Source organism: Salvelinus sp. IW2-2015, linkage group LG20 (assembly GCF_002910315.2).
Source record: "Salvelinus sp. IW2-2015 linkage group LG20, ASM291031v2, whole genome shotgun sequence".
Taxonomy (NCBI): Eukaryota; Metazoa; Chordata; class Actinopteri; order Salmoniformes; family Salmonidae; genus Salvelinus; species Salvelinus sp. IW2-2015.
Genome location: NC_036860.1, coordinates 42,927,731 through 42,952,761, shown reverse-complemented (window position 1 = coordinate 42,952,761; position 25,031 = coordinate 42,927,731). Strand labels below are relative to the sequence as shown.

Sequence of the window (25,031 nt, the reverse complement as noted above, 5' to 3'; positions counted from 1 at the left end):
TAGGGTCATGTCCTTCTGGAGAAGGGGAATGGAGAATAGAAATATCGACTTTTTTGATCTGCACTGCAGGGGAGAGGTGAAAACTCTGTTACACTGAAACAAATGAAGTACTTCTGATTATCTTGTCGCTGGAGCGTACTAAAAGCAATTACATTAATTCAAATATATTCATAATCCTTACAAAATAAGCCCCTACACCTGAGAAAGAGAGCTCATTACGATGAAAATCAAAGCTAGGCTTAAAGATAGATAACATGTTCACATTGACAAATGCCATTTGAGAAGTAGGCCTACTAGCTACCGTATCTGTGTTCTCCAATGAGCARTACCGAGAGAGACTGTTCTTCTCCCCTACTGAGGCCCCCCGTGGGTAGTTCAGCACTAACAACGCGTTATGTTTAGACATATTGTCACCAGAGCATCTCTAGGTACAGTAGATGATAGCACCACACTATCTGTCTGGGATTAACCACACATCTATTAGAGCATGGCTGCCAATGAAGGCATTGAGCGTTGGAMACAGAGCCACCAGCACACACCCACATCGACAAAAACACACACACATACACAAACTAGTATAGCAATGAAATACTTATACTGAAGTTCTGTCAACACTCCCACATCCCCTGGTAAAATAGTGGGCACTTTGTGGGCACCTACACTACACTCCGTAACAGATGGAGAAAACAAACCATTACACCAGCCCCCACATCTCCTGTATTGTGGGCTATTTTCCAACCAGATGGGGTTGTACAGTTTGACTGGGGGATTAATAACACAACTCATATGCCACAGTGAGGCTGCGTACTGTACTGAAGCCATCAAGGCTAAAGTTATGGAACAAATAATTTATCTGTAAGGGGACTCATTGTGTTCCAGGCCTGTAGTAGTAGCAGCACGCCAAAGAGCCACTTGTGTRATACAGTCCAATAAATACTGAGTGGGGCAGCCATGATGACACTTTAGTGTGGAGATGTAGTCGCAGAGCCAAAAGTGTACTGTCAAGGGAAAGTGGGAAACTGCCATGGCTACCCTAATGATGTGTCAATGCCCTGTGAAACACAGATCATTGACAACATGCTTGGGGGGGTGTGAGTCCACATTATTACCCTTTAACAGACCTGATAGGAGTATTTGTGTGGACATATGGATTGATTAAATGGGAGAGGAGTGATAATTAGGAGGTATATACCTATTCAAGTCAGGAGGGGAGTGAGCGACCCTCTCCAATTCTGTATCGTTCTGCCACTGCCTCTCTCCCCCTCTACCTACCCCTTTCGCTCTCTTTTCATCTTTTCCTATTCCAACCCTGGGTTGTTTTTCTGAGCACAGCCTTGCATCCCAGGGTGCCTCTGTCTGTCTGGAGCTGCAGAAGACTACAGGGTTTGGAGCGAGTTCAATAGGATGCGTGTTACACAGCAAGATTACGACCAAAAGAATAAAGAATAAGGATATTTGTGCTACAGTACATCGCAGTCCACCTTCTTGTTTGACATATTGGGTGACAGTATTGACATAGTGGGTGACGTTCGGTAGACCCTGAGACACACATTATCTTGATTGTATGAACTTAACCTTTATTTAAGCAGGGAGTCATGCTGAGACCACGGTCTCTTTTGCAGAGTAGTCCTGCATTAACAAACCAATAAATAACAATTACACCACACATAGTCTATCTACACTGAACGAACAAAACACACAACCTTCTTATATTTATATACAGCTGAAGTCGTAAGTTTGCATACACCTTAGCCAAATACATTTAAACTCAGTCTAGTCTAGCTATTAGGTCACTAACTTAAGTTTAGTTTTTWGTCAGCGCAACCTGTTATTTAGACTGGTTTATGGAATGAGTTTCGCTGTGGATGTGTTCCGTGTRATGCTTGGATGATGAAGTTCGATTTATCTTTTACAATAAAAGGTMMAATTGAGGAATGATGTTTAAGACCTTTATTTTCCATCAGTGCAAAAACATATGTAGATGCTGTTCAGACAACAATGCTGTTTATAAGCGTTTGTTGGGTCATACGTTCTGTTGCTACTGTTCCAATCCCTTATTTGAGATCGTACGCTGCAGGGACCACTCAACAATGATCACAAATATTGTCATCGTACRCGTCAAAGGGTTAASGATTCTGCAATCAGAGGATCAGAAAGCTGCAGCAAGAAAGCATCAGACAAATCTGCCCCAGGGATTTTTTTTTACATCAATCTYCTGCAAGGCGTCTTGCAAATCACAAGAAGAAAGTTGCTGAAATGAAAACCAAGATTCACTAGAAGTTGACGGAACTTCCATCGGGCCATCTAGAGGCAGGCATCCGACTGGCTGACAAGGGTCAATTAAACCACCATTTCTTTCAAATAAAAGCCTGTTGAGATAAAATGCTGATTAAAAGCATCACTTATCTCATATTTCTCAGTAATGATGCCAGAGTCTGACACAACGGCAGGGAAGAAGAGGAATTTACACACTTCAGTGCATTAMCTGTTTTRCAAAATGTAGATGGATCACCAGCGGAGTCTGAGATAGATATAGCTAACTACTTTCTAAGTTCTTTCTCGATAGAGAAAGTGCATCTATTTCTCAATTGCCTGCAAAACTGTCAATCAGCTACAGTCCTTCTAGCCTTGGCCCAGACATGATTTCTCATCGGAACAAGATCTGAAAGTTCTATAGAGAACCAAGGATTTGTTCTGTTTTTTGTTTAAGGCAGTGTATTTGTCTGACAGAGAGAGAAAATAGATGAGAACAATTCTAGAACAAATGCATGGTCAGGCATGCAGCTGAGAGGAAAAGTCAGAGTAATACAGTGCCTTCAGAAAGTATTCACACCCCTTGACTTTTTCCAAATGTTGTTGTGTTACAGCCTGAATTTTACATTGATTAAATTGAGACTGTTAGTCACTGGCCTACACCTGTCTCTTATACACATCTAGATGTGTATAAGAGACAGGAGTAATACAGTGCCTTCAGAAAGTATTCACACCCCTTGACTTTTTCCAAATGTTGTTGTGTTACAGCCTGAATTGTTGTTGTGTTACAGCAAAGAAGGGCACCTATTGGTAGATGGGTAAAAAATAAAAGGCCGACATTTAGTATCCCTTTGAGCATGGTGAAGTTATTAATTACACTTTGGATGGTGTATCATTACACCCAGTCACTAAAAAGATACAGTCGTCCTTCCTAACTCAATTGCCAGAGAGGAAGGAAACCGCTCAGGGATTTCACCATGAGGCCAATGGTGACTTTATGGATRTGATCGGAGAAAACTGGATGGATCAACCACATTGGAGTTACTCCACAATACTAACCTAATTGACAGAGTTAAAAGAAAGAAGCCTGTACAGAATACAAATATCCCAAAACATSCATCCTGTTTGCAACAAGGCACTAACGTAATACTGCAAAATATTTGGCAAAGCAATTAACTTTTTGTAATACAAACATATGTTTGGAGCAAATCCAATACAACATATTATGGAGTACCACTCTCCATATTTTCAAGCATAGTGGTGGCTGCATCATGTTATGGGTATGCTTGTAATCATTAAGGACTGGGGAGTTTTTCAGGATTAAAAAAATAATGGAATGGAGCTAAGCGCAAACCTGGTTCAGTCTGCTTTCCACAAGACACTGGGAGATGAATTCACCTTTCAGCAGGACAATAACCTAAAGCCCAAATCTACACTTRAGTTGCTTACCAAGAAGACAGTGAATGTACCTGAGCAGCCGAGTTACAGTTTTGACATAAATCTAACWGAAAATCTATGGCAAGACCTGAAAATGGTTGTCTAGCAATGATCAACAACCAATTTTGAAAATAATATTGGGCAAATGTTGTACAATTCAGGTGTCGGAAGTTCTTAGAGACTTACCCAGAAATACTCTAATCGCTGCCAAAGGTGTTAAGTGTATGTAAACTTCCAACTTCAACTGTATATATATATTTTTTTATCCCAGCCCCAGTCCCACAGGAGGCGTTTTGCCTTTTGGTAGGCAGGCATCATAAATAAGAATTTGTTCTTAACTGACTTGTCTAGTTAAATAAAGCTTAAATAAAAAAATAAAAATGATGAGGTTGTGCGAGAGCGTGATCAAAAGACAATTTTTCTCTCTCTCAGACAGCATTCATTAGCTTATGCAAACAGGCCTGTGAAGGGGAGAGCGAGATGCAAATGGCAAGACTCAACTTGACAGAGCACAATGAACTAGTTAAATCTGCCAGGCAGCTAGGCAGTTCATCTAGGCAGTTCATCTAGGCAATTCATCTAGGCAGTTCATCTAGGCAGTTCAATAGCGTAAGTGCTCTGTGTGTTTAAGCACTTTTTTATAAGGCTGACTTACAGTGTTATTATTGGCAAGTTAAAACCAAATGACATGAGTTTGTGTGTGTGTGACCACCCAGACACAGTGGAAGCCTCCACTCTCCACTCATCAGGCTCCACTCTGCACTGACCTGGGAGCAGGTCCAGATTTCACTGCACCATACACCATCCAACACATTAAACCCACACATCTGCAACTGTGAACAGATATTGGAAAATGATGTAGCACATGAAAAAAGCAGAAGATGCCTACTGTAAAATAATTCATGCTAACAGTATAATTACTTATGAGCAATGCTACTTACAATGCATTGTTATTTTGAGTTCAATTCATTTAGATCGTTCAGCATATTGTTATTAACCCATCTTGGAAAGGAATTGACAAAATCAGCAGACATATCTATAATTAGAGTACTAAAAATAAAAGTCAACAAAATACACCAGCCCTTTCACCATGTATCCATCTCTCTGTTGCCTAGAGAGTCCAGGTGAAAGATATGATCCCTTATTGATGTAACTTGTTAAAGCCACTTCAATCAATGTAGATGAAGGGCAAGAGACAGGATAAAGAAGGATTTTTAAGCCTTGAGAAAATTGAGACATGGATCGCTGCTGGGTTTTTMACGCTCAACAGTTTCCTTTGTGTATCAAGAATGGKSCACCACCCAAAGGACATCCAGCCAACTTGACACAAATGTGGGAAGCATTGGAGTCAACATGGGCCATCATCCCTGTGGAACGCTTTTGACACCTTGTCGAAAGTCAACACCCCAACAAATGTAAGCTGTTCTGAGGGAAAAAAGGGGTGGGTGTGCAACTCAATATTAGGAAGGTGTCCTTAATGTTTTGTACTCTCAGTGTATATTCRCCAGTTAAGGCTGCTGGAAGACGTTGGAAGCTGCTCCTCTATGGTCTATGTTACGCAAGGAATTCAAAGGCCTAAAGAAAGCAATACTACAACTGCTTTCCCACAATGTGTCTGGAGGAAAATAGACTAGCGGCTCTGCTCAGTCATGTACTACACAGCATGTTAAATGTATGAGTGGAATAGCGGCGAGGCCGTCACAAAGGCAGACATAAAAGCGGTGATATTTCTACAAAGAGCACATCATTAGCAGTTTGAAAAGGTTGAGTAGGAGAATGCTGAATAACCATGACTCATTCATACCCAGAGACACGAGACAGACTGCCACAAAGCTGAGAGCCAGAGAACGATAGAGTGGAAAAGAGAGAGGGAAAAAAAAAGAGAGAGAAAAAAGAGGGGGGTGGAGCGAGAGAGATAGAAAGAGAGAACGAGAGATCGAGAGAAAGAGAGACGGGTGGAGAGAGAGGTTGAGAAAAAGAGAGAGCGTACCCTAAGCTCTCCTTTACCTTAATAAATAAAGAAAGAGAAACATACTTGATAAGATCAACCACCGTTCGCCGCTTAGTATCTTCATCCATAACTGTAGTGGACGGTTATGGATGAAGACCGGTCCACTACGGTTATGGATGAAGACCAGTCCACTATGCTTATGGATGAAGACCGGTCCACTACGGTTATGGATGAAGACCGGTCCACTACGGTTATGGATGAAGACCGGTCCACTATGGTTATGGATGAAGACCGGTCCACTACGGTTATGGATGAAGACCGGTCCACTATGGTTATGGATGAAGACCGTCATAACCATTAAAAAATGTATCTAATTTTTACGAACAGCTGAATGAAGACGGGACGGCCGGCCATTTGTGCAGTTGAGTCCGTTTCTGCGGTAACATGGACTCTTTACAACGTGAWTAAACTTTGTTCCTCCTTGCCGAAAGAAAAAACTCAAGTCTATCGTTGCCTAGGCAATGCCCCCCAATGCAGCAGTAGCATAGACATAGAATGAATAGAACAAGCTTGGAACCTCTAACCCTGCAATTTGACTAGTAAACTCATGGGTACACTTGCAATGGCTGCCTGGTATTGTGATGCAATATTTTTCATGGTAGTGTAGAATGTGCATTCAAATTACGTTAACTGATGTGGCTCATTCAATAGAATGTATTTTTTTAATGTCAGGTGAATTGACTCACAGAACATATTGATGGGTACACTTCCTGCTTTTCCTTCCTGATTTGCTCCTATGGGTACACTCGCAATTGGCCGCCAGTCCACCCATTATGCCATCATTGACTTGACTTGACGCCTGTTCTATGAATTCTATTTCTATGGCAGCACATGCAGTCAGGAGTGAAGGAGAGGAGAAAATGTGTGTCAAATGTATTTTATATACTGTATCCTTTATATTTTATTTTGCTATTCGAACGGTTATTATGGAGACTGCGGTCATTTGGCTGGCCAATCACCGCCATCCAAAATTCCATGACCGTCACAACCCTAGTTCTAACAGCGTTAGGACCGTTCCGTTGCTCAGARCTCTAGGGTAAAACCACTGGAGGGTCTGTCTGGAATGGAATAGAGGAACCCCCCAGAGTTCAATTCCACTATCTCACATTCTAAAGRTCTCTGGTATTTGCGGTGACTCAGAGCAAACACCCTCTTCTTCTCTGCTAGTGAACGCGTTCAAGTGCAGAATAAGACAACGTCTCGAGTGTATACAGTGGCAAGGGTGTCTGAAGCCTCTACAGGTGAGGGGAGCAGTAAATTACTCCTGCCTTGGTCTCCGTCTCCTGTGTTTATGATAGCACATCCAGACCAACATTGGTGCCTAGCAGCAGACTTCAACAGATGCCGAGTCAGCAAACACACACTCAGATATACACACAAACAGGTACACACGTACTGCTGGCACGTGCCTTACAGAGACAAACACTTGTTTCACTCTCTCTAAATCTCTCTCTCTCTGTTCAGAAAAAAAGAACAGGAAAACATCCTGTGAGGTGATCTGATATCCTGATTGTGTTGGTTGTTCAACAACAGCAGACCCATGGTGAGTTCATTTCACACACAGACAGGAGCCTTACAGGCTGGGGACTGGAGATGGGGAGCCCAGATCTGAAGGAAGAACAGAAGAAGAAGAGATTCCATTTGTATCTCTCCTCTTTCATTATTCCTTATCTCTGCTTGCTCCCAAGAGCAGCACAACCAGCCCCCCTCACTTTTACTACTGCAGCGCAGCGCTTTGTGATGTGGGGCTGTGCTCAACAGATCAAGACAACAATCACGACGCCTGCTGCTTGCTGCATCAGAGACAGGCCACAGGCTTAGGAGAATCATAACATGCCCAGCCTAGCAATATGACGACGCAGTCTGGCGTCGTAGCGTAACAGACGCGGAGTAGGTCTGACTGGAACCATTCCCATTAAGCTACTGTATAAAACTACCGTTCTAGCTCAATGCACTGCCGGTCACATTGACTAGGCTATAAAAARGTGTTAGCAGATCCCAAACCAACCGATCCCTATGCATGTGTGTAATGTATTAGGTTAGGCAGTAGGCCGACAGTATAGTGCAGTAACCACACACAGAGCAGAGAGACAGGGTAGGGACATTACCAAGCCCAGACACCACAGAACCCTAATGAGAGACAAACACATTCAGCGTCAGTCAAACACACACACCTTTTCCCTCATTAAATAAACATAAGGGGCCCCAAGTGGTAATGATGATGTAACCAGGGTGTGTAGGTGCCTTCTCAAAGGCAGTGTGGGGGTATTCACTTACAGCCTTACGGATACCAGTCAAAAGCATTAGCTCAATGATAGACTCCGCTAAACCATCCACTTTGAATCCTTCCRATCCAACAGCCCTGAGTTGCCACCTGTCCATTTGGTCTTGTTAGCCTTAAATAAGCCTTGAATAAGATATGATGCAGAGTTGATTGATCCAACCCCATGTAGCCTAGATTGTAAAGATCATAAGTAGTAAATAGCTGGAAAGACAATCCTCTTGTACTAGAATCAATCAAACCGTGGCAGACATAGTAGATTGGATGTTCCCTTTGAAGCCCTAACCCTCTTCAGATGAATTCATTCCTCCTAATTGATGACAGATGCAAAAGCAAATGAAGTATTTGCTTGAACAGGCAGAGAGAAAGAGATCACTCACTGTGACTGCACTGGGTCAGCGTTAGTTATTCTACATTCATACACATCTAGGATTTTTATTCAATGCAGTGGATCACATCACATCGTTACCCCTTTGGACCTACACATTTACTATTATTGGAGGATCATAGTAAATGAACAAAACAAACAAACCCTAGGCACAAACACACTAATAAGATGTGGGCTATATCGACTAGCAGCAGCAATCAGAAATTGTACAATTGAATACACAATATAATTTTACACTCTTCGATTTTAGACATTCACTTCCTAATATGATAGTCATTTAGCCGAGCGGACCATGAACACACTGCTGTATCTCAAAACATCGCAAATCCACAAAGAAAGAGGAGAGGAGGAGGAGGAGGAGGAGGAGGAGAGGGGGGAGAGGAGGAGAGGAGGAGGAGGAGGAGGAGGAGGAGGAGAGGGCTTATTGGGATGACGTCAATACAGAGAATGAATAATGGGGAAAGAGGAGGACAAGGGAGGGGTTAGAGGGAGAGTGGAGGAATAGAGTAAAGCTGACAGTTTGAGGCCCAGTTAGTTTGCCTCACAACTTCTCCACCACACACTAGGTTGTCACACCCACTGGAGTGTAGCACCGCAATAATCACAACCCATAGCATGTTGTTCATTCCTTGTTACATGTCTGTTCCTGTGCAGTACCATAGTCATTTTTACCCTCCCCCTCTTGCACAACCATCTCTTCCATAATTCAGACCACTATAGGGAGACAATATAGGAGAGAGGAGTAATCCTGTATTTGTGTAGGTAAGTGCCGTTGAAAAAGTTGTTTGCTCACTTGGTGATGCCGGACAACAATGGTAGTAGAAAAACAGCTCTTTCCATTACATCTTGAAATGTAATGCTTGATTTAACAAGACCTTTTTATGTGATTCACAGAAGAAAATGGGCCCTGGGAGGCGAGGGAGGAATAGTGAATAGCAGGGGTGATGTTGAAGGCTGAGTTTCTCTCTCCTCTCCTAACCCCAACAACAACTGCTCCCGGTGCCGATGACGTGACGTCGATTAAGGAGCCCCCCGCACCTCTCTGAATCAGAGGGTTGGGTAAATGAGGAAGACAAATTTTGGTTGAATGCATTCAATTGTGTAACTGACTAGATATCCCCTTTCCCTCTACTGCAAAACCAAACTGCTGTTTGTCAGGCTAGGGAGGCAGCAGACTCATAGCAAGCACTTAACCCTAATTGCTCCAGGGCGATGTACTGTATCATGGTGACCCTGGCCGTGACCCACTCCTGCGGTGTCTCAGGGGGAGTTGGGATATGGTACCCTGGCCGTGACCCCACTCCCTGCGGGTGTCTCAGGGGGAGTTGGGATATGGTGACCCTGGCCGTGACCCCACTCCCTGCGGTGTCTCAGGGGAGTTGGGATATGTGACCCTGGCCGTGACCCCACTCCCTGCGGGTGTCTCAGGGGAGTTGGGATATGGTGACCCTGGCCGTACCCCACTCCCTGCGGTGTCTCAGGGAGTTGGGATATGGTGACCTGGCCGTGACCCCACTCCCTGCGGGTGTCTCAGGGGAGTTGGGATATGGTGACCCTGGCCGTGACCCCACTCCCTGCGGGTGTCTCAGGGGAGTTGGATATTGACCCTGGCCGTGACCCCACTCCCTGCGGGTGTCTCAGGGGAGTTGGGATATGGTGACCCTGGCCGTGACCCACTCCCTGCGGGTGTCTCAGGGGAGTTGGATATGTGACGACCCTGGCCGTGACCCCACTCCCTGCGGGTGTCTCAGGGGAGTTGGGATATTGTGACCCTGGCCGTGACCCCACTCCCTGCGGGTGTCTCAGGGGGAGTTGGGATATGACGACCCTGGCGTGACCCCACTCCCTGCGGTGTCTCAGGGAGTTGGGATATGGTGACCCTGGCGTGACCCCACTCCCTGCGGGGTCTCAGGGGAGTTGGGATATGGACCCTGGCCGTGACCCCACTCCCTGCGGTGTCTCAGGGGAGTTGGGATATGGTGACCCTGGCCGTGACCCACTCCCTGCGGGTGTCTCAGGGGAGTTGGATATGGTGACCCTGGCCGTGACCCCACTCCCTGCGGGTGTCTCAGGGGAGTTGGATATGGTGAACCCTGGCCGTGACCCCACTCCCTGCGGGTGTCTCAGGGGGAGTTGGGATATGGTGACCCTGGCCGTGACCCCACTCCCTGCGGGTGTCTCAGGGGGAGTTGGGATATGCAACAACATTTCTATTACACACTTGTAACAGGAAAAATTATGATTCTTTTATTATAGCAGCAGTGTCATTCTGCATCTCTCGCTCTCTGCACCTGTTAGTGTGTGGGTAGCAATCTTCTGCAGTCAATTACCAAAAGCACCCTCTTTGGTCTCATGGGTGGAATGTTATTCATATTTTTCATAATKTCATAACTAATAAAGATTTTTTTTTAATTGAACACTGAAAATGCGRTGTTCTATGTCAAACGGTTTGGTTATATTTCAGTCTTCTGTGATGTATATAAAATGTAATATTGAGATGCAAACTCAAAATGGAATACATTTCAACTCTATATATGACATGGTACAGGTGTCTTCTTTTTTAATTCCAAAACCATGTGTGTGATGTGTATACTTTTGTTTCAAAGTAGATTTGTTTAAGACTACCAATAATAATTCTGAGTKACCCTGATTTAGCCCACTACAGTAAAAGGTTAATGGTTTTTGTCTGAACACAAGGCCATTCTCTCTCTCACCTCCCCCCCTGCCCCATCTATCTCCATGGGCTCTCCAACTGACAGTGGAGTGGTTTAGCCTAGTTAGCACACAGATTAGCCCAGCAGGATCACACTATGGTCTTTAGCCTCACTGATTTAACCAACAGACACTTAAGGCATCCGCGTGCTTCCTATCCGAAACAGTTATATTATATATTCTGAAATTTTTTTGTGGCATTTATTTCCGTTTTGGTCTTCGGCACGKTTTTTTTCAGCTGTTCGTGCACACTACAATTTTCCTGTCGCAAGCCGGAGTTCGGTAGTCGAAGTCTACGCCCCTTCRTCGGTGATTGGTCTACAGTAGGGATTCTTTAATGAAGACATACAATTTCACGACTAAGACCTCCTCGGCAAAAACGTCAATTAATTCCAGATATCTTGAGTTATCTTAGATTCATTCAGACTATTTTGAGGAAGTGCATAATGGCTACCGTGTCTCAAGAGGGACAAACAGCACTATTGCTGTTTTTAAAGCAAAGGTATTTTACGGGAGTACGCGAGGCACAGTTGTTCACTTCGCCTAGCCCATTTCTGCTAGGAGCAAAGCGAACCTAGTATGCAGACACCTTTAACCATGATACATTAGCAGGGGGGAGAAATAACACGCTCACTAGAATCAAGCTTACTTGTCTTGAGTTAAGCTGAGTAGCCAGGGGAAGCAGGCTAGCTACTTTGTCTGTAATGTCCTGGAAGTGTATGTGGGAGAAAATGTAGGAAACCTTTCAGTGTGAGATGTAGGCCTGGAAATAACTAAGTACATGGCTGAATTTAGTGTGTCCTACATAATACCCTCTCCTCTGTCCTTCCCTCCAGTGATGTGATGTTTCTTATGGGACAGCATGGCTTCAGCGAAGCAGGCAAGGTTGCTTAGCAACTGGGTACAGCAAGCACATAATTAGACTGCACTGGTGCTCACTCAAACCTCTATAACCTGTCTCACTCCATCCTCCATAATCTGACTCACTCAACACTCTATAACCTGTCTCACTCCATCCTCCATAATCTGACTCACTCAAAACTCAACATCTATAACGCTGTCCTCACTCATCCTCCATCCAATCCTGACTCACTCAAACTCTATAACTGTCTCACTCCATCCTCCATAATCTGACTCATCAACACTCTATAACCTGTCTCACTCCATCCTCCATAATCTGACTCACTCAACACTCTATAACTGTCTCACTCAATCCTCCATAATCTGACTCATTCAACACTTCTATCACTGTCTCACTCCATCCTCCATAATCTGACTCACTCAACACTCTATAACCTCCTCACTCAAGCTCCTATAATGTGTTCTAAATCAAAACTCCATAAGGTGTATAACTCATCCTCTATAACTGTCTGCGTACTTGTTGCTACCTCGATCCATCAATACATAACAAATCTGAACATTTACTCTAAGAGAAACTCCGAAAACTAAACTGAGCTTTCTAATACAGCACAATGCAAAACAACGCTGATATCATTTACGCTGTATGAACCATTTCCATCTGTCTAATCAGACAAAGGAATCACATTTTGGAAGTCTAAGTCAAATCTCTTTGATTACCACACGGCAACATAGGAATTTTGGAAAACGTGCCGCTGCATTGTGCATTCTCCCAACTAATAGACAAAACACTGAAATTGAAAATGGTTGAGGACAAACTAAAGCGTTCGGGAAATTAAAGGTTGTCATACAAATGAAGAACATCCAGTACCCATCCACCCTCCAACATTCCTGCACTCTGCTGGATACAAACCAGCAACTACTCAACAGCCTTTCAGCTTAGTGTATTAAAACAACATATTAAGAGATCTATTCAGCCAGGCACTAGAGCAGTGGTTCTTAACCTTGTTGGAGGTACTGAACCCCACCAGTTTTCATATGCACATTCACCGAACCCTTCTTAATTGGAAAAATAAATATGATTTTTCAAATTCAAAACATAGGTATATATTTTACTGGTGCACAAAATGAACCGTTCATCAACATCAACACGTGTGTGTTCAAAGCACAAAATCATCAAAACATGATTTTCACACAAAACCAAAACACATAATTGAATATTTACTGCAAATCAGTGTGACTTCTGCTGTTGCCTTTCAGAGACCAGTTCAGAAATGCGCGGCTTCACCTTGGCAAGTGCCACTCTCATGTCATTTTCGCAACAAAGTCTGTTCCTTTTCTTCGTTTTTATGTCCAGCATCCTCGAAAAGGATTGCTCGCAAAGATATGTTGTAACAAACGGTATGAAATTCTCAGAGCTTTCTTAGGCAATAACAGGGTACGTTACCATTTGTTGACACCAAAACGTTGAAAGCGTGTTGTTCTGAAGAGTTGCTGTTGAACCTGGCTCTTGCTGAATTTCAATGATTTCATCGAGGTATTCATCATTGAACATCTGTTGTCTCAACACTAAACGTGACGGCTGTCTCACACATGCTGGATATGACTCTCTTGTAGGGAAGTATCCGTCGAGAGACTTTGCAAGCTCATCTAAGTGCGTGGCAATTGCTTGCTTCAGTTCCGCGGTACAGAATGTCTCCGATTCCAGATACATCTTCGATCTTACTTACACAGTCGTCCGCAGGGGAAAGTTTGCGAAGTTATCGTTCTCTGTTCGTCGTTTCCATACGGTAGCTTTTTTTGAAAGCCTTCAGGTTTCCTCCGCTTCGATGATGTTGACTCCACCGCCTGCATCTTTTGATTGAGATGGTTGAGAGCTGCGAAGATATCAGCCATGTACGCTAAAATGAGAATGAACTCAGAATTTTTGAAGCAATCTGCATGACAATGGTTGGTGCTCTTGCAAAATACAGGCTAATTCCACACGCCCGGCAAACACGATGTCAGCACCTGTCCCGGGATAACCACGCGAACGTTAGAATGGTACAGAAGTACCTCGGAATTCAGACCCCATTTCTTTACACAGCTACTGAAGATGCGGTGCCTCAGAGCACTAGTTTTGCACATAGTTCCGCATTCCACTACAATTTTTTAATACTTGCTGCCAGTTTTTGAGGCAAGGTTTTTTGTTGGCAACGCATGCCTGTGCAGAATACAATGCCGTAAAAATGATGTGTGGCCGCATCGGCTTTCACTAGCGCACCAAACCAGACTTCTTCTCCAGCATGACTGGAGCTCCGCCCGAACAAACTGCAGAAACCATATCCCACGAAAGATTGTTGTCTTTGAAGAAGTCATCCACAAGTTTCTTCACATCGGCTGCCTTAGTTGTTGTTGTAAGAGGCTTACAAAATAAGAAATCTTCCTTTATCACGTCGTCTTTCACCATTAGCGCACGAATACAGCAAGCTGGCTTAGATTGGAAACGTCTGTGGTTCGTCGAGTTGAAGGCTGAATTTTGCCGGGCTTGAATCAGATCTGCAACTACTTGAGCCAAGATGTCTTTGCTCATGTCCTCTATTCTGTCGCTGATGGTGTCATTTGAAAGAGGAATTTGGGATAACTTAACTTCAGCCTCTTTTCCCAGCATGATATTCGCTATCTCAACACAGCTGGTTTTATGAGTGTTTCACCAATGGTTGTGTGGTTGCCCTGCTTTGCGATCAGGTAAGCAACTTCGTACGATGCTGTGAGATCGGTTTGTTAATGGTACAAAGCCGAGAACAGGCAGAGTAGCCTTTTCATCGAATCTGGCTTCTTCACCTTGAATTCAGCGAGCGTTGTGTTCTTGTATTTTCCATCTCCATGCAGCTTAAGGAAGTGTTCTCTTAGTTTTGCCAGGTGCTAGACTAGAATTGCTCAACTTGGCATTGCAAATCATGCAGTTTAGGGCACTGACTCCCATCACGTTCCGTTATACATGTGAATCCATATTGTACATATTCGTCCGACCACTTTCTTTTTTTGCTCGACATAGGCAAGTATGAAGGGATTAAATATTAAGAAAGAAATCACAAGACGTACCATCACGACAGTCACAAGTCGACTACTGAGCGCACCAAATTCCGCAGCACAAGATAGGCCAAGCGATGTAGCGTGATCACCTGCAGCCAATGATGGCCAAGCGGGGAGTGTCATCACGAATCATATGAGTCGGATGTGTGTCTTGACCTCCGCCGAACCCCTGAGACTGACTCACCGAACCCCTGGGGTTCGATCGAACCCAGGTTAAGAACCACTGCACTAGATCCAGGACTGCAACATGTCCAATAATGACTTAATACCATTGTACATACATGTGCTCGGGGCTAACACTGCAATCAATGTAGAGTTAAAACAACAGGTTAGTGCATGCGGTTCTATGTGAGGTGAGGTCTATTTCCTCCTCCTAATGTAAAACTCTATAAAGCGAGGCTCTCCTCCTGCTCTCCAGAGACCTGCCACCTGCACTATTTATAGGCTGTAGTGTAGAATTAAAGCGAGGTGGAGCGTGAACCCATAGGCCTCAGCCATGCTAATTAGAAACAGAGTGAAAGCGAGCTCCAGGGCAGTGCTGCTGCTAGAGGAAAAAAGACACGCTGGGCCATACTGGAAACGTGATAAAATACCATTCCTTAGCTAGATACAGTAGAGAGAGAGTAATGAGTTACTCCCAAACCCTGTGTGTGTGTGGTGTGTGTGGGTGTGTGTGTGTTGTGTGTGTGGTGTTGTGTGTGTGTGTGTGTGTGTGTGTGTTGTGTGTGTGTGTGTGTGTGGTGGTTGTGTGTGTGTGTGGTGTGTGGGTGTGTGTGTGTGCACAAGACGTGATGAAATAAAAGACAAAAGAGATGATGTATGTATTGCAATAACTTGGGATTTTCCTCAATTGAGATGGATTTTCACCTCATGAAGAAGGCAACGGGCCACATGAGGATGTCCAATGAAGATGCCTACCTATGTTTCTGTTGCATTAGGGTTCTCTGAAATAAAACGTTAGAGGCTCGTTTAGCCACCAAACATGTTTGCTATGCAAATTAATTATGATATTTACATATAAAATAGAACTGATTAAAATCAGTTGAGTAGAACATTAAAAAATACTTGGTTGAGCAAATTACCAGATGAAAAGTATAATTGGTAATTTGACTGTTTGACTAATCCCTTTTAGGAATGACACATAATGACACATAATGACATGCATATTAACTTTCTATTTTCCAATGAGTCATTCATTAGAAGGAAGTGTGAGTGGGGAACATAGATTGTTGTTTTATGTCTCGGTGAAGTGTTTGCTTTCCCCACTAGCAGACCAGATCATGTGATTTATGAGCAGCAGTGACAAGGGTTTGTCCAACAGTGTCACAGACAGAGCACAGCTTATGGCTACTGATGGGATACTTTACACTCTATGGTCCTGAAAGCAATAACAGCCTGGAGAGAGGAATCATTCAACAGGCACTCTAGACTAGAGAAACACTGCGTTACTTCCTAGTCCTTGGCAATAGGGATTTAGACAGAACTCTGATGTAGGGAAGGACACAGGTGAGGCACTGACGGTGTAGCTAAACCAGTTCGTTTTTATAAATCATAAGTTCACCTGGGTCACAGGCCCTGTCCTTACTATCTGAGCTGTGCTTCGCTTTCCCAAGCTAACCATTTGGCATCTCAGCCCTGTTGTTAACATGGTTTTACATCATTTGTTTGTTTAATTTTGTGGGCTGCGGTGTGCATTTCATAGGTTGAAAAAACAACATTTCAAGAGTCGAGAAAACAAAAGAGGCCGGCCACAGAATGAAAATGCAACAAATATTTATTTAAAACATTAATCTGATTAAGGTCCAAGGTGGTCTCTCTCCTTAGTTAAGAGCCTTTTTAAGCTTGTCTGATTCTAATGACCTCCTGATAGAATGATGGCCTTTTACCTCTCTCCCTCCCCTTTTTCCTCTCTCTTTCTCTGTTCTCGCTCTCCTTCTCCCTCTCAATCCCTCTCCCTCTCGGACGGCAGCCATTTATGCTTGGCTGCTACATGTATCTTAAATCCACAGAAAATAGGAGGAAGGTGTTTGTTTTCAAACCCTGCTCCTCCCATTCACGTAGTTTACAGAAACCTTGCTTTGCACCTCTTAATGGACATAATACAACGTCATTACCACCTCCATTAGCTATCCAATAAACAAATCACCTCCATTTGCATCTAGACAAAGAAACAAAATAGTCCACAATCAACACAACCCCTTTCTGAAGGTCTGCAAAAGGTACTCCGATTGTTGATTGAACATCAAGTCCTGCTCAACAGCACTGGAACATCAAGTCCTGCTCAACAGCACTGGAACATCAAGTCCTGCTCACAGCACTGGAACATCAAGTCCTGCTCAACAGCGGACATCAAGTCCTGCTCAACAGCACTGGAACATCAAGTCCTGCTCAACAGCACTGAACATCAAGTCCTCTCAACAGCACTGGAACATAAGTCCTGCTCAACAGCACTAGAACATAAGTCCTGCTCAAGCACTAGAACATCAAGTCCTGCTCAACAGCACTGAAACATCAAGTCCTGCTCAACAGCACTGGAACATCAAGTCCGCTGCTCAACAGACTGGAACATCAAGTCCTGCTCAACAGCACTGGAACATCAAGTCCTGCTCAACAGCACTGGAACATCAAGTCCGCTCAACAGCATGGAACATCAAGTCCTGCTCAACAGCAACTGGACATCAAGTCTGCTCAACAGCACTGGAACATCAGTCTGCTCAACAGCACTGAAATCAAGTCTGCTCAACAGCACTAGAACATCAAGTCCTGCTCAACAGCACTAGAACATCAAGTCCTGCTCAACAGCACTAGAACATCAAGTCCTGCTCAACAGCACTGAGACACAAGTCCTGCTCAAAGCACTAGAACATCAAGTCCTGCTCAACAGCACTGGAACATCAAGTCCTGCTCAACAGCACTGGAACATCAAGTCCTGCTCAACAGCACTGGAACATCAAGTCCTGCTCAACAGCACTGGAACATCAGCTCTCACTGGAACATCAAGTCTGCTCAACAGCACTGGAACATTAAGTCCTGCTCACAGCACTGGAACATCAAGTCCTGCTCAACAGCACTGGAACTCAAGTCCTGCTCAACAGCACTGAACATCAAGTCTGCTCAACAGCACTGAACATCAAGTCCTGCTCAACAGCAACTGAACATCAAGTCCTGCTCAACAGCACTGGAACATCAAGTCCTGCTCAACAGCACTGGAACATCAAGTCTGCTCAACAGCACTGACATCAAGTCCAACAGCACTAGAACATCAAGTCCTGCTCAACAGCACTGGAACATCAAGACTGCTCAACAGCACTAGAAACATCAAGTCCTGCTCAACAGCACTGGAAATCAAGTCCTGCTCAAAGCACTGGAACATCAAGTCCTGCTCAACAGCACTAGAACATCAAGTCCTGCTCAACAGCATAACATCAATCCTGCTCACAGCACTAGAACATCAAGTCCTGCTCAACAGCACTGAACATCAAGTCTGCTCAACAGACTGAACATACAAGTCCTGCTACAATGAACATCAAGTCCTGCTCACAGCATGGAACATCAAGTCCTGCTCAACAGCACTAGAACATCAAGTCCTGCTCAACAGCACTAGAACATCAAGTCCTGCTCAACAGACTAGAACATCAAGTCCTGCTCAACAGCACTAGAACATCAAGTCCTGCTCAACAGCACTGGAACATCAAGTCCTGCTCAACAGCAACTGGAACATCAAGTCTGCTCAACAGCACTAGAACTCAAGTCCTGCTCAACAGCACTAGAACATCAAGTCCTGCTCAACAGCACTAGAACATCAAGTCCTGCTCAACAGCACTAGAACATTCTAAGTCCTGCTCAACAGCACTGGAACATCAAGTCCTGCTCAAACAGCAACTGGAACATCAAGTCCTGCTCAACAGCCTGAACATAAGTCCTGCTCACACACTAGCATCAGTCCTGCTCAACAGCCTGGAACATCAAGTCCTGCTCAACAGCACTGGAACATCAAGTCCTGCTCAACAGCACTGGAACATCAAGTCCTGTCAACAGCACTGGAACATCAAGTCCTGCTCAACAGCACTAGAACATCAAGTCCTGCTCAACAGCACTGGAACATCAAGTCCTGCTCAACAGCACTAGAACATCAAGTCCTGCTCACAGACTAGAACAAGTGCTATTGGTGCAAATCCCATCATTAGTACCTTCACACGTCTCCCTTAAGACGTGTGGCTAACCTTCTGATGGATCTGGGCCTATTATAGGCGTCACAGCGACTAAAACAGCTCACCGTAGAGGGTGATCCACATGTAGCAACTGGAACCCCTCTGGTCAAGTTGTGGCCTTTCACTGTTTGTCTTTTATGTTATTTCCCCAGCAATAACACACACAGGAGGGACTGAGCAGGCAATCAGCAGCCTCTTCAAACAGTGGGTGTGTTTTCAGTGTTTGTTCCAGGTAATGCAGGCCAGACTGCATTTGCTAGTACAATAGGGCGCTTCACCTTATACACGCAGCATGTAAACGGAAGAGCATGGAGAGAAGAGAGTGAGATCTACTGCTCAGTGCCGAGGCTGGTAAACATGCATCTAGGCCTACAGTCAGCTGAACCACCTGTTGACTCTGACCCCCCCCCCAACTCTGCCATCACACACACTCCCACCTACAGCCCTTAGAGGACAGATGGAGTCAGTGTAACATTACTGCCGTTTAGCACTGATCAAAACCCTGGCTTTAAATGTTAATGTCTACTGCTGCAACACCAGTACAGACTTGCCGTCTAGTCTACTCTGTGACCAACTAGCCAAGCTGGCTCCTCTCAGTCTACTCTGTGACCAAGCCAGTACAGCTGCTCCTCTCAGTCTACGTGTGACAACAGCCAGTCAGCTGCTCGTCAGTCTAGTGTGACCAGCCAGTACGTGCTCCTCTAGTCTACGGACCAACAGCCAGTCGCTGCTCCCTAGTCTATGTGTACCCCAGCCTACGCTGCCCTCTCAGTCCTCTCTGTGACCCAGCCCATAGCTGCTCCCTCGTACTCTGTACCCAACAGCCAGTACAGCTGCTCCTCTCAGTCTCTCGTGACCACAGCAGTACTGCTTCTAGTCTATGTGTGACAACAGCCAGTACAGCTGCTCCTCTCAGTCTACTCTGTGACCAACAGTCAGTACAGCTGCTCTCTCAGTCTACTGTGTGACCCAACAGCCAGTAGCTGTCAGTCTACTCGACCGCAGTACAGCTCTCATCTGCACTCTGTGACCCAACAGCGTACAGCTGCTCCTCTCAGTCTACTTTGTGACCAACAGCCAGTACAGCTGCTCCTCTCAGTCTACTGTGTGACCCAACAGCCAGTACAGCTGCTCCTCTCAGTCTTCTGTGACCCAACAGCCAGTACAGCTGCTCCTCTAGTCTACTGTGTGACCCAAGCCAGTACAGCTGCTCCTCTCAGTCTACTCTGTGACCCAACAGCCAGTACAGCTGCTCCTCTCAGTCTACTTTGTGACCCAACAGCCAGTACAGCTGCTCCTCTCAGTCTACTGTGTGACCAACAGCCAGTACAGCTGCTCCTCTCAGTCTACTCTGTGACCCCAACAGCCAGTACAGCTGCTCCTCTGTCTACTCTGTGACCAACAGCCAGTACAGCTGCTCTCTCAGTCTATCCTGTGACCCAACAGCCAGTACACTGCTCATCTCGTCTACTTGTGACCAACAGCCAGTAACCCTGCTCTCTCAGTCTACTCTGTGACCCAACAGCCAGTACAGCTGCTCCTCTCAGGTCTACTTGTGTGACCCCAAAGCCATACAGCTGCTCCTCTCAGTCTTCTCTGTGACCCAACAAGCCAGTACAGCTGCTCCTCTCAGTCTACTGTGTGACCCAACAGCCAGTACAGCTGCTCCTCTCAGTCTACTCTGTGACCCAACAGCCAGTACAGCTGCTCCTCTCAGCTACTCTGTGACCCAACAGCCAGTACAGCTGCTCCTCTCAGTCTACTGTGTGACCCAACAGCCAGTACAGCTGCTCCTCTCAGTCTACTCTGTACCCAACAAGCCAGTACAGCTGCTCCTCTATGTCTACTCTGTGACCCAACAAGCCAGCTACAGCTGCTCCCCTCAGTCTACTTCTGTGACCCAACAGCCAGTAACAGCTGCTCCTCTGCAGTCTAACTGTGCTGCGCCAACAGCCAGTCAGTCTGCTCCTCTCAGCTACTGTGTGACCCACAGCCAGTAGCAGCTCTCCTCAGTCTACTCTGTGACACAACAGGTGCTTGTCAATGGCATCATCTCACATCGTCCCAAAAGCCCAAGGAGGGGAGTTCCTTTTACCTTTAGACAATCCGCCAAACAAATGGGTTGGATTGAAAATGTGGAAGGTGGGTTTTATCTGCATCAGTTGGAGGCTGGTGGGAAGGAGCTATGGAGGACAGGCTCATTTGTAATGGCTGGAATCGGATGAATGGACAGGTATCAAACACATGAAATCTATGGAAACCACGTTTTGACCCATTCCATTGATGCCCATTCGCAGACATTACAATGAACCCATCCTATAATCCTTCCACCCAGCCTGCCCTCTTGAACTGCATGTAACACAATAATTTAAAAGAGGAACAGATCCAACTACGATTTTGCTAAACTGTTGCAGGAGATAATGATTCTATAAATGAATCCCATTAGGGAAGATGTCAAACAGAAAAATAAGAAGTCTTGGAACTGGCAGCCTGAACATTTCATTACATAATTCCACCAGCGTTTTAGCAATGCATTAAACTTTTAATTGATTAAATCAGTTATCTTCAAAATCAATCCAACAAAACGTCTCCTGCGCACAAGCTGTCACCACGACTTCAATTTGATGGGAATAATGCCAAATTGGGATTCCAAATGGTTAGAGGTGGGTTACGCTACACCAGCAAATTATCTAACAATGATGATTCCACCAAACAGCTCCTCACCCATGCAGCTTCTTTGCCCCCCCCTTCTTCCCCCCTCATAGTCTTCACCCCCCCCCCCCCCCCGCTGCCACTAATTAAGACTAAATTGTCCTCCAATTAACATGATTTCCAGAGGTGGCCAAGGTGATTTTAGGAGGGGACTTCAGACGTGTAATTAATCAGAGGCGAGGAATATGAATGTTTACAAACCCCCCTCCCCTCTGTTATTAGTGTCTATATGGGGTAAATGTAACCCTGCATTCATTCACAGGACAAGCACAAGATCCATGGCCCCTTTTAGCTCTGAAGCATCTCAACAGTATAGGCTAATCAGACAGTAAGAAAGAAACACTGCACTACACTTCTTAATAGCCTGGAGAGGTTGGCCATCTCCCCCCCTCCCCCCCCCCCCCCCCCCCCCCCCCCCCCCCCACACCGGCTCTTTAACTCTCTTTAGAATTGGCTGTGATGAATCGCTCGCAGAATGAAACCAATGCTGTGTTCACCTGGGAATGAATGATCTTAGACATAGTACAGTACATTTTGATTCAAAGAAAGAGCCCAGTTCCTTTTCAAATTAGGTCCACGCTAATGAAATATTACAGATCGAGGAAAATATCATTAAACCCACTAGGCTAAATACCATTTTTATTAGCATGGCACAGTTTCCACTTGTGCCTGTGTTAATCAGCCAAATCAATTATTCCTGACAGATTCTACTTGCAGACTGTGGATACACACAATTCTTCAGCGGCGAACACACTGTAACAGACAGAGACACAGATGGAGAAGACAGGAAATAACTCAAAAGAAAGGGAGAGGTATAAGCCCTGCAATAGAACATAACGATAAACCAAGTGTTGCTTCCATCTTTTCTCTTTTTCAAATATCCATATTAGTCAATCAACTGTGAAGTTGATTTAATGTCCCCCCTCAAAGACCCTCTTTACGCCAGCAGTACCTCACGGAGGTCCTGAAATTGGCTTTGGGACACAGAGAGGTCCATGGTAAGTAACATGCCCTACAGCCAGAGTGCTGTGCACTGTGTGTGCCTCTCCTCAGGTAGAACGCAGGCTTCTCGATTGCCCGACTGCTGGATCTAGTGTTCTAAATGTTTATAGGCGCACACGCTCCTGGGATCGAGGGGAAAGCTTGAGTGATGCTTAGGAAATATGAAAATGGTCTACGTCTTATCCTATTGTGGTCCTGAAAAATGCCCAAAACGAATGATATAATGTGTACGTAGAGAGATATTGATTACTCTGTACTGTAACAAAATATAAGCTCTGTATGGCTGGTAAGAGGGTAGTTATAGGCATAGATAATACTAAATTCTAAAATATATCTAATAGGGATTCCTATATGTAGAGCTAGAGGGTTAACTATTGTAATCTGATATGTTTATCAGCCCTGGTCAGTCACTCGGCAAGGTCTTGGGAGGCCCTGTGAGTCACTGTATTGGTCATGGGGGAATACAGTATGTCACCGGAAGGTAGAGTCTGCGTGGCCCCAACGACAGCATGTTGTATTCACCTGCCTGTCAGATGTCCAACACTTTGCTCCAGAGCCACTGCTAACTCTACCGGCAGCTTTTGACCTCTCAGGAGTGGCCCTATCCAGAGAGCTGTCATAAAGGCTTTGGCAATACCAAGGGTAACCCATAGAAATAGAATGGCTAGAATGGGCATAAGCCCCTCACCACCACGGCAAATTTGAACAGTAGCATGCATGGGTACAACTCAAATATCATTATATTTCTTTATACAGTAAAACCTCTATATTTTTGTTAGGCTTGTGAAATGATTTCACACAACTGACTGAGTTGAACCATTGCTTGAGCAAGCATAGTGGAATGTATGTGGTCACGAGCAGCCGGATTCCCCCCATACATCACATCAGGACTGACCAATTGACAAGCTTTATTTATGGGCAGACTGATGTCAGGGAGCAATGGGGCACCTGTCCTTGTCTGTTACAACGTACAACCTGTAACACAGATAGAGTGAGAGAGAGAGAGAGAGAGAGAGAGAGAGAGAGAGAGAGCATGACATAAAAAAGGGAGGGCAGACAGGCTGAGACTCAGTCGGACCCAACCCAGAGGTGACTGGAGGAGAACCCAGAGAGTGACTGGAGGAGAACCCAGAGAAGTGACTTGGAGGAGAACCAGAGAGTGACTGGAGGAAGAACCCAGGGCCTAGGCAGCCGATGGTTCAGCAAGCTTGAAGCGTGTCTGTGGTTAAGTGGAGAGGTGCACCAGTGCTCAGGGCTTTCTTTTGTACTGAAATAATACTGGGCTGTCAGCTGGAGTGGCCATCCAAACTGATCTAAGGATCTGAAGTCCTATCATCTCTTGACTCATCCAATCCCATTTTTCAAAAACTTCCACACGAACCTCCACACCCAAAGCAGTGCAATCATCAACACTGTGGGGAACACAACATAGTTATGTTAGTTAGCTCCAAAACAAATGTCAATAACTGTGAGCATTCCCAATGTGTAGAAATTAGTACATTCCACCCAGCCAGTGGTATTGAGGAGAAGACAGAACAGACAGACAGACAGACAGACAGCCAGACAGACAAGACAGACACAGACCAGACAGACAGACAGACAGACAGACAGACAGACAGACAGACAGACAGACAGACAGACAGACAGACCAGACAGACAGCAGACAGGACAGACAGACGACAGACAGACAGACAGAGACAGACAGACAGACAGAACAGACAGACCGACAGACAGACACAGACAGACCGACAGACAGACAACAGACATGACAGAACAGACAGCGACAGTAAACAGACAGACAGAGCAGACAGACAGACAGACAGATCAGACAACAGACAGACAGACAGACAGACAGACAGACAGACAGACAGAACAGAACAGACAGACCAGACAGACAGACAGACAGAGAGACAGACAGACAGACAGACAGACAGACAGACAGAACAGACAGACAGACAGACAGACAGACAGACAGACAGACAGACAGAACGACAGACAGACAGCAGACCAGACAGACAGACAGAACAGACAGACAGATCAGACAGACAGACAGACAGACCAGAAGACAGAGCAGACAGACGAAAGAAATGA

General features: G+C 45.1%; 1 protein-coding gene across 1 annotated transcript in view; it reads right to left on the bottom strand.

The window, feature by feature from the left end:
* The window catches only part of LOC111980328 (autism susceptibility gene 2 protein-like), a 614,157-nt gene that overhangs the window by 501,417 nt on the left and 87,709 nt on the right, over positions 1 to 25,031 (bottom strand).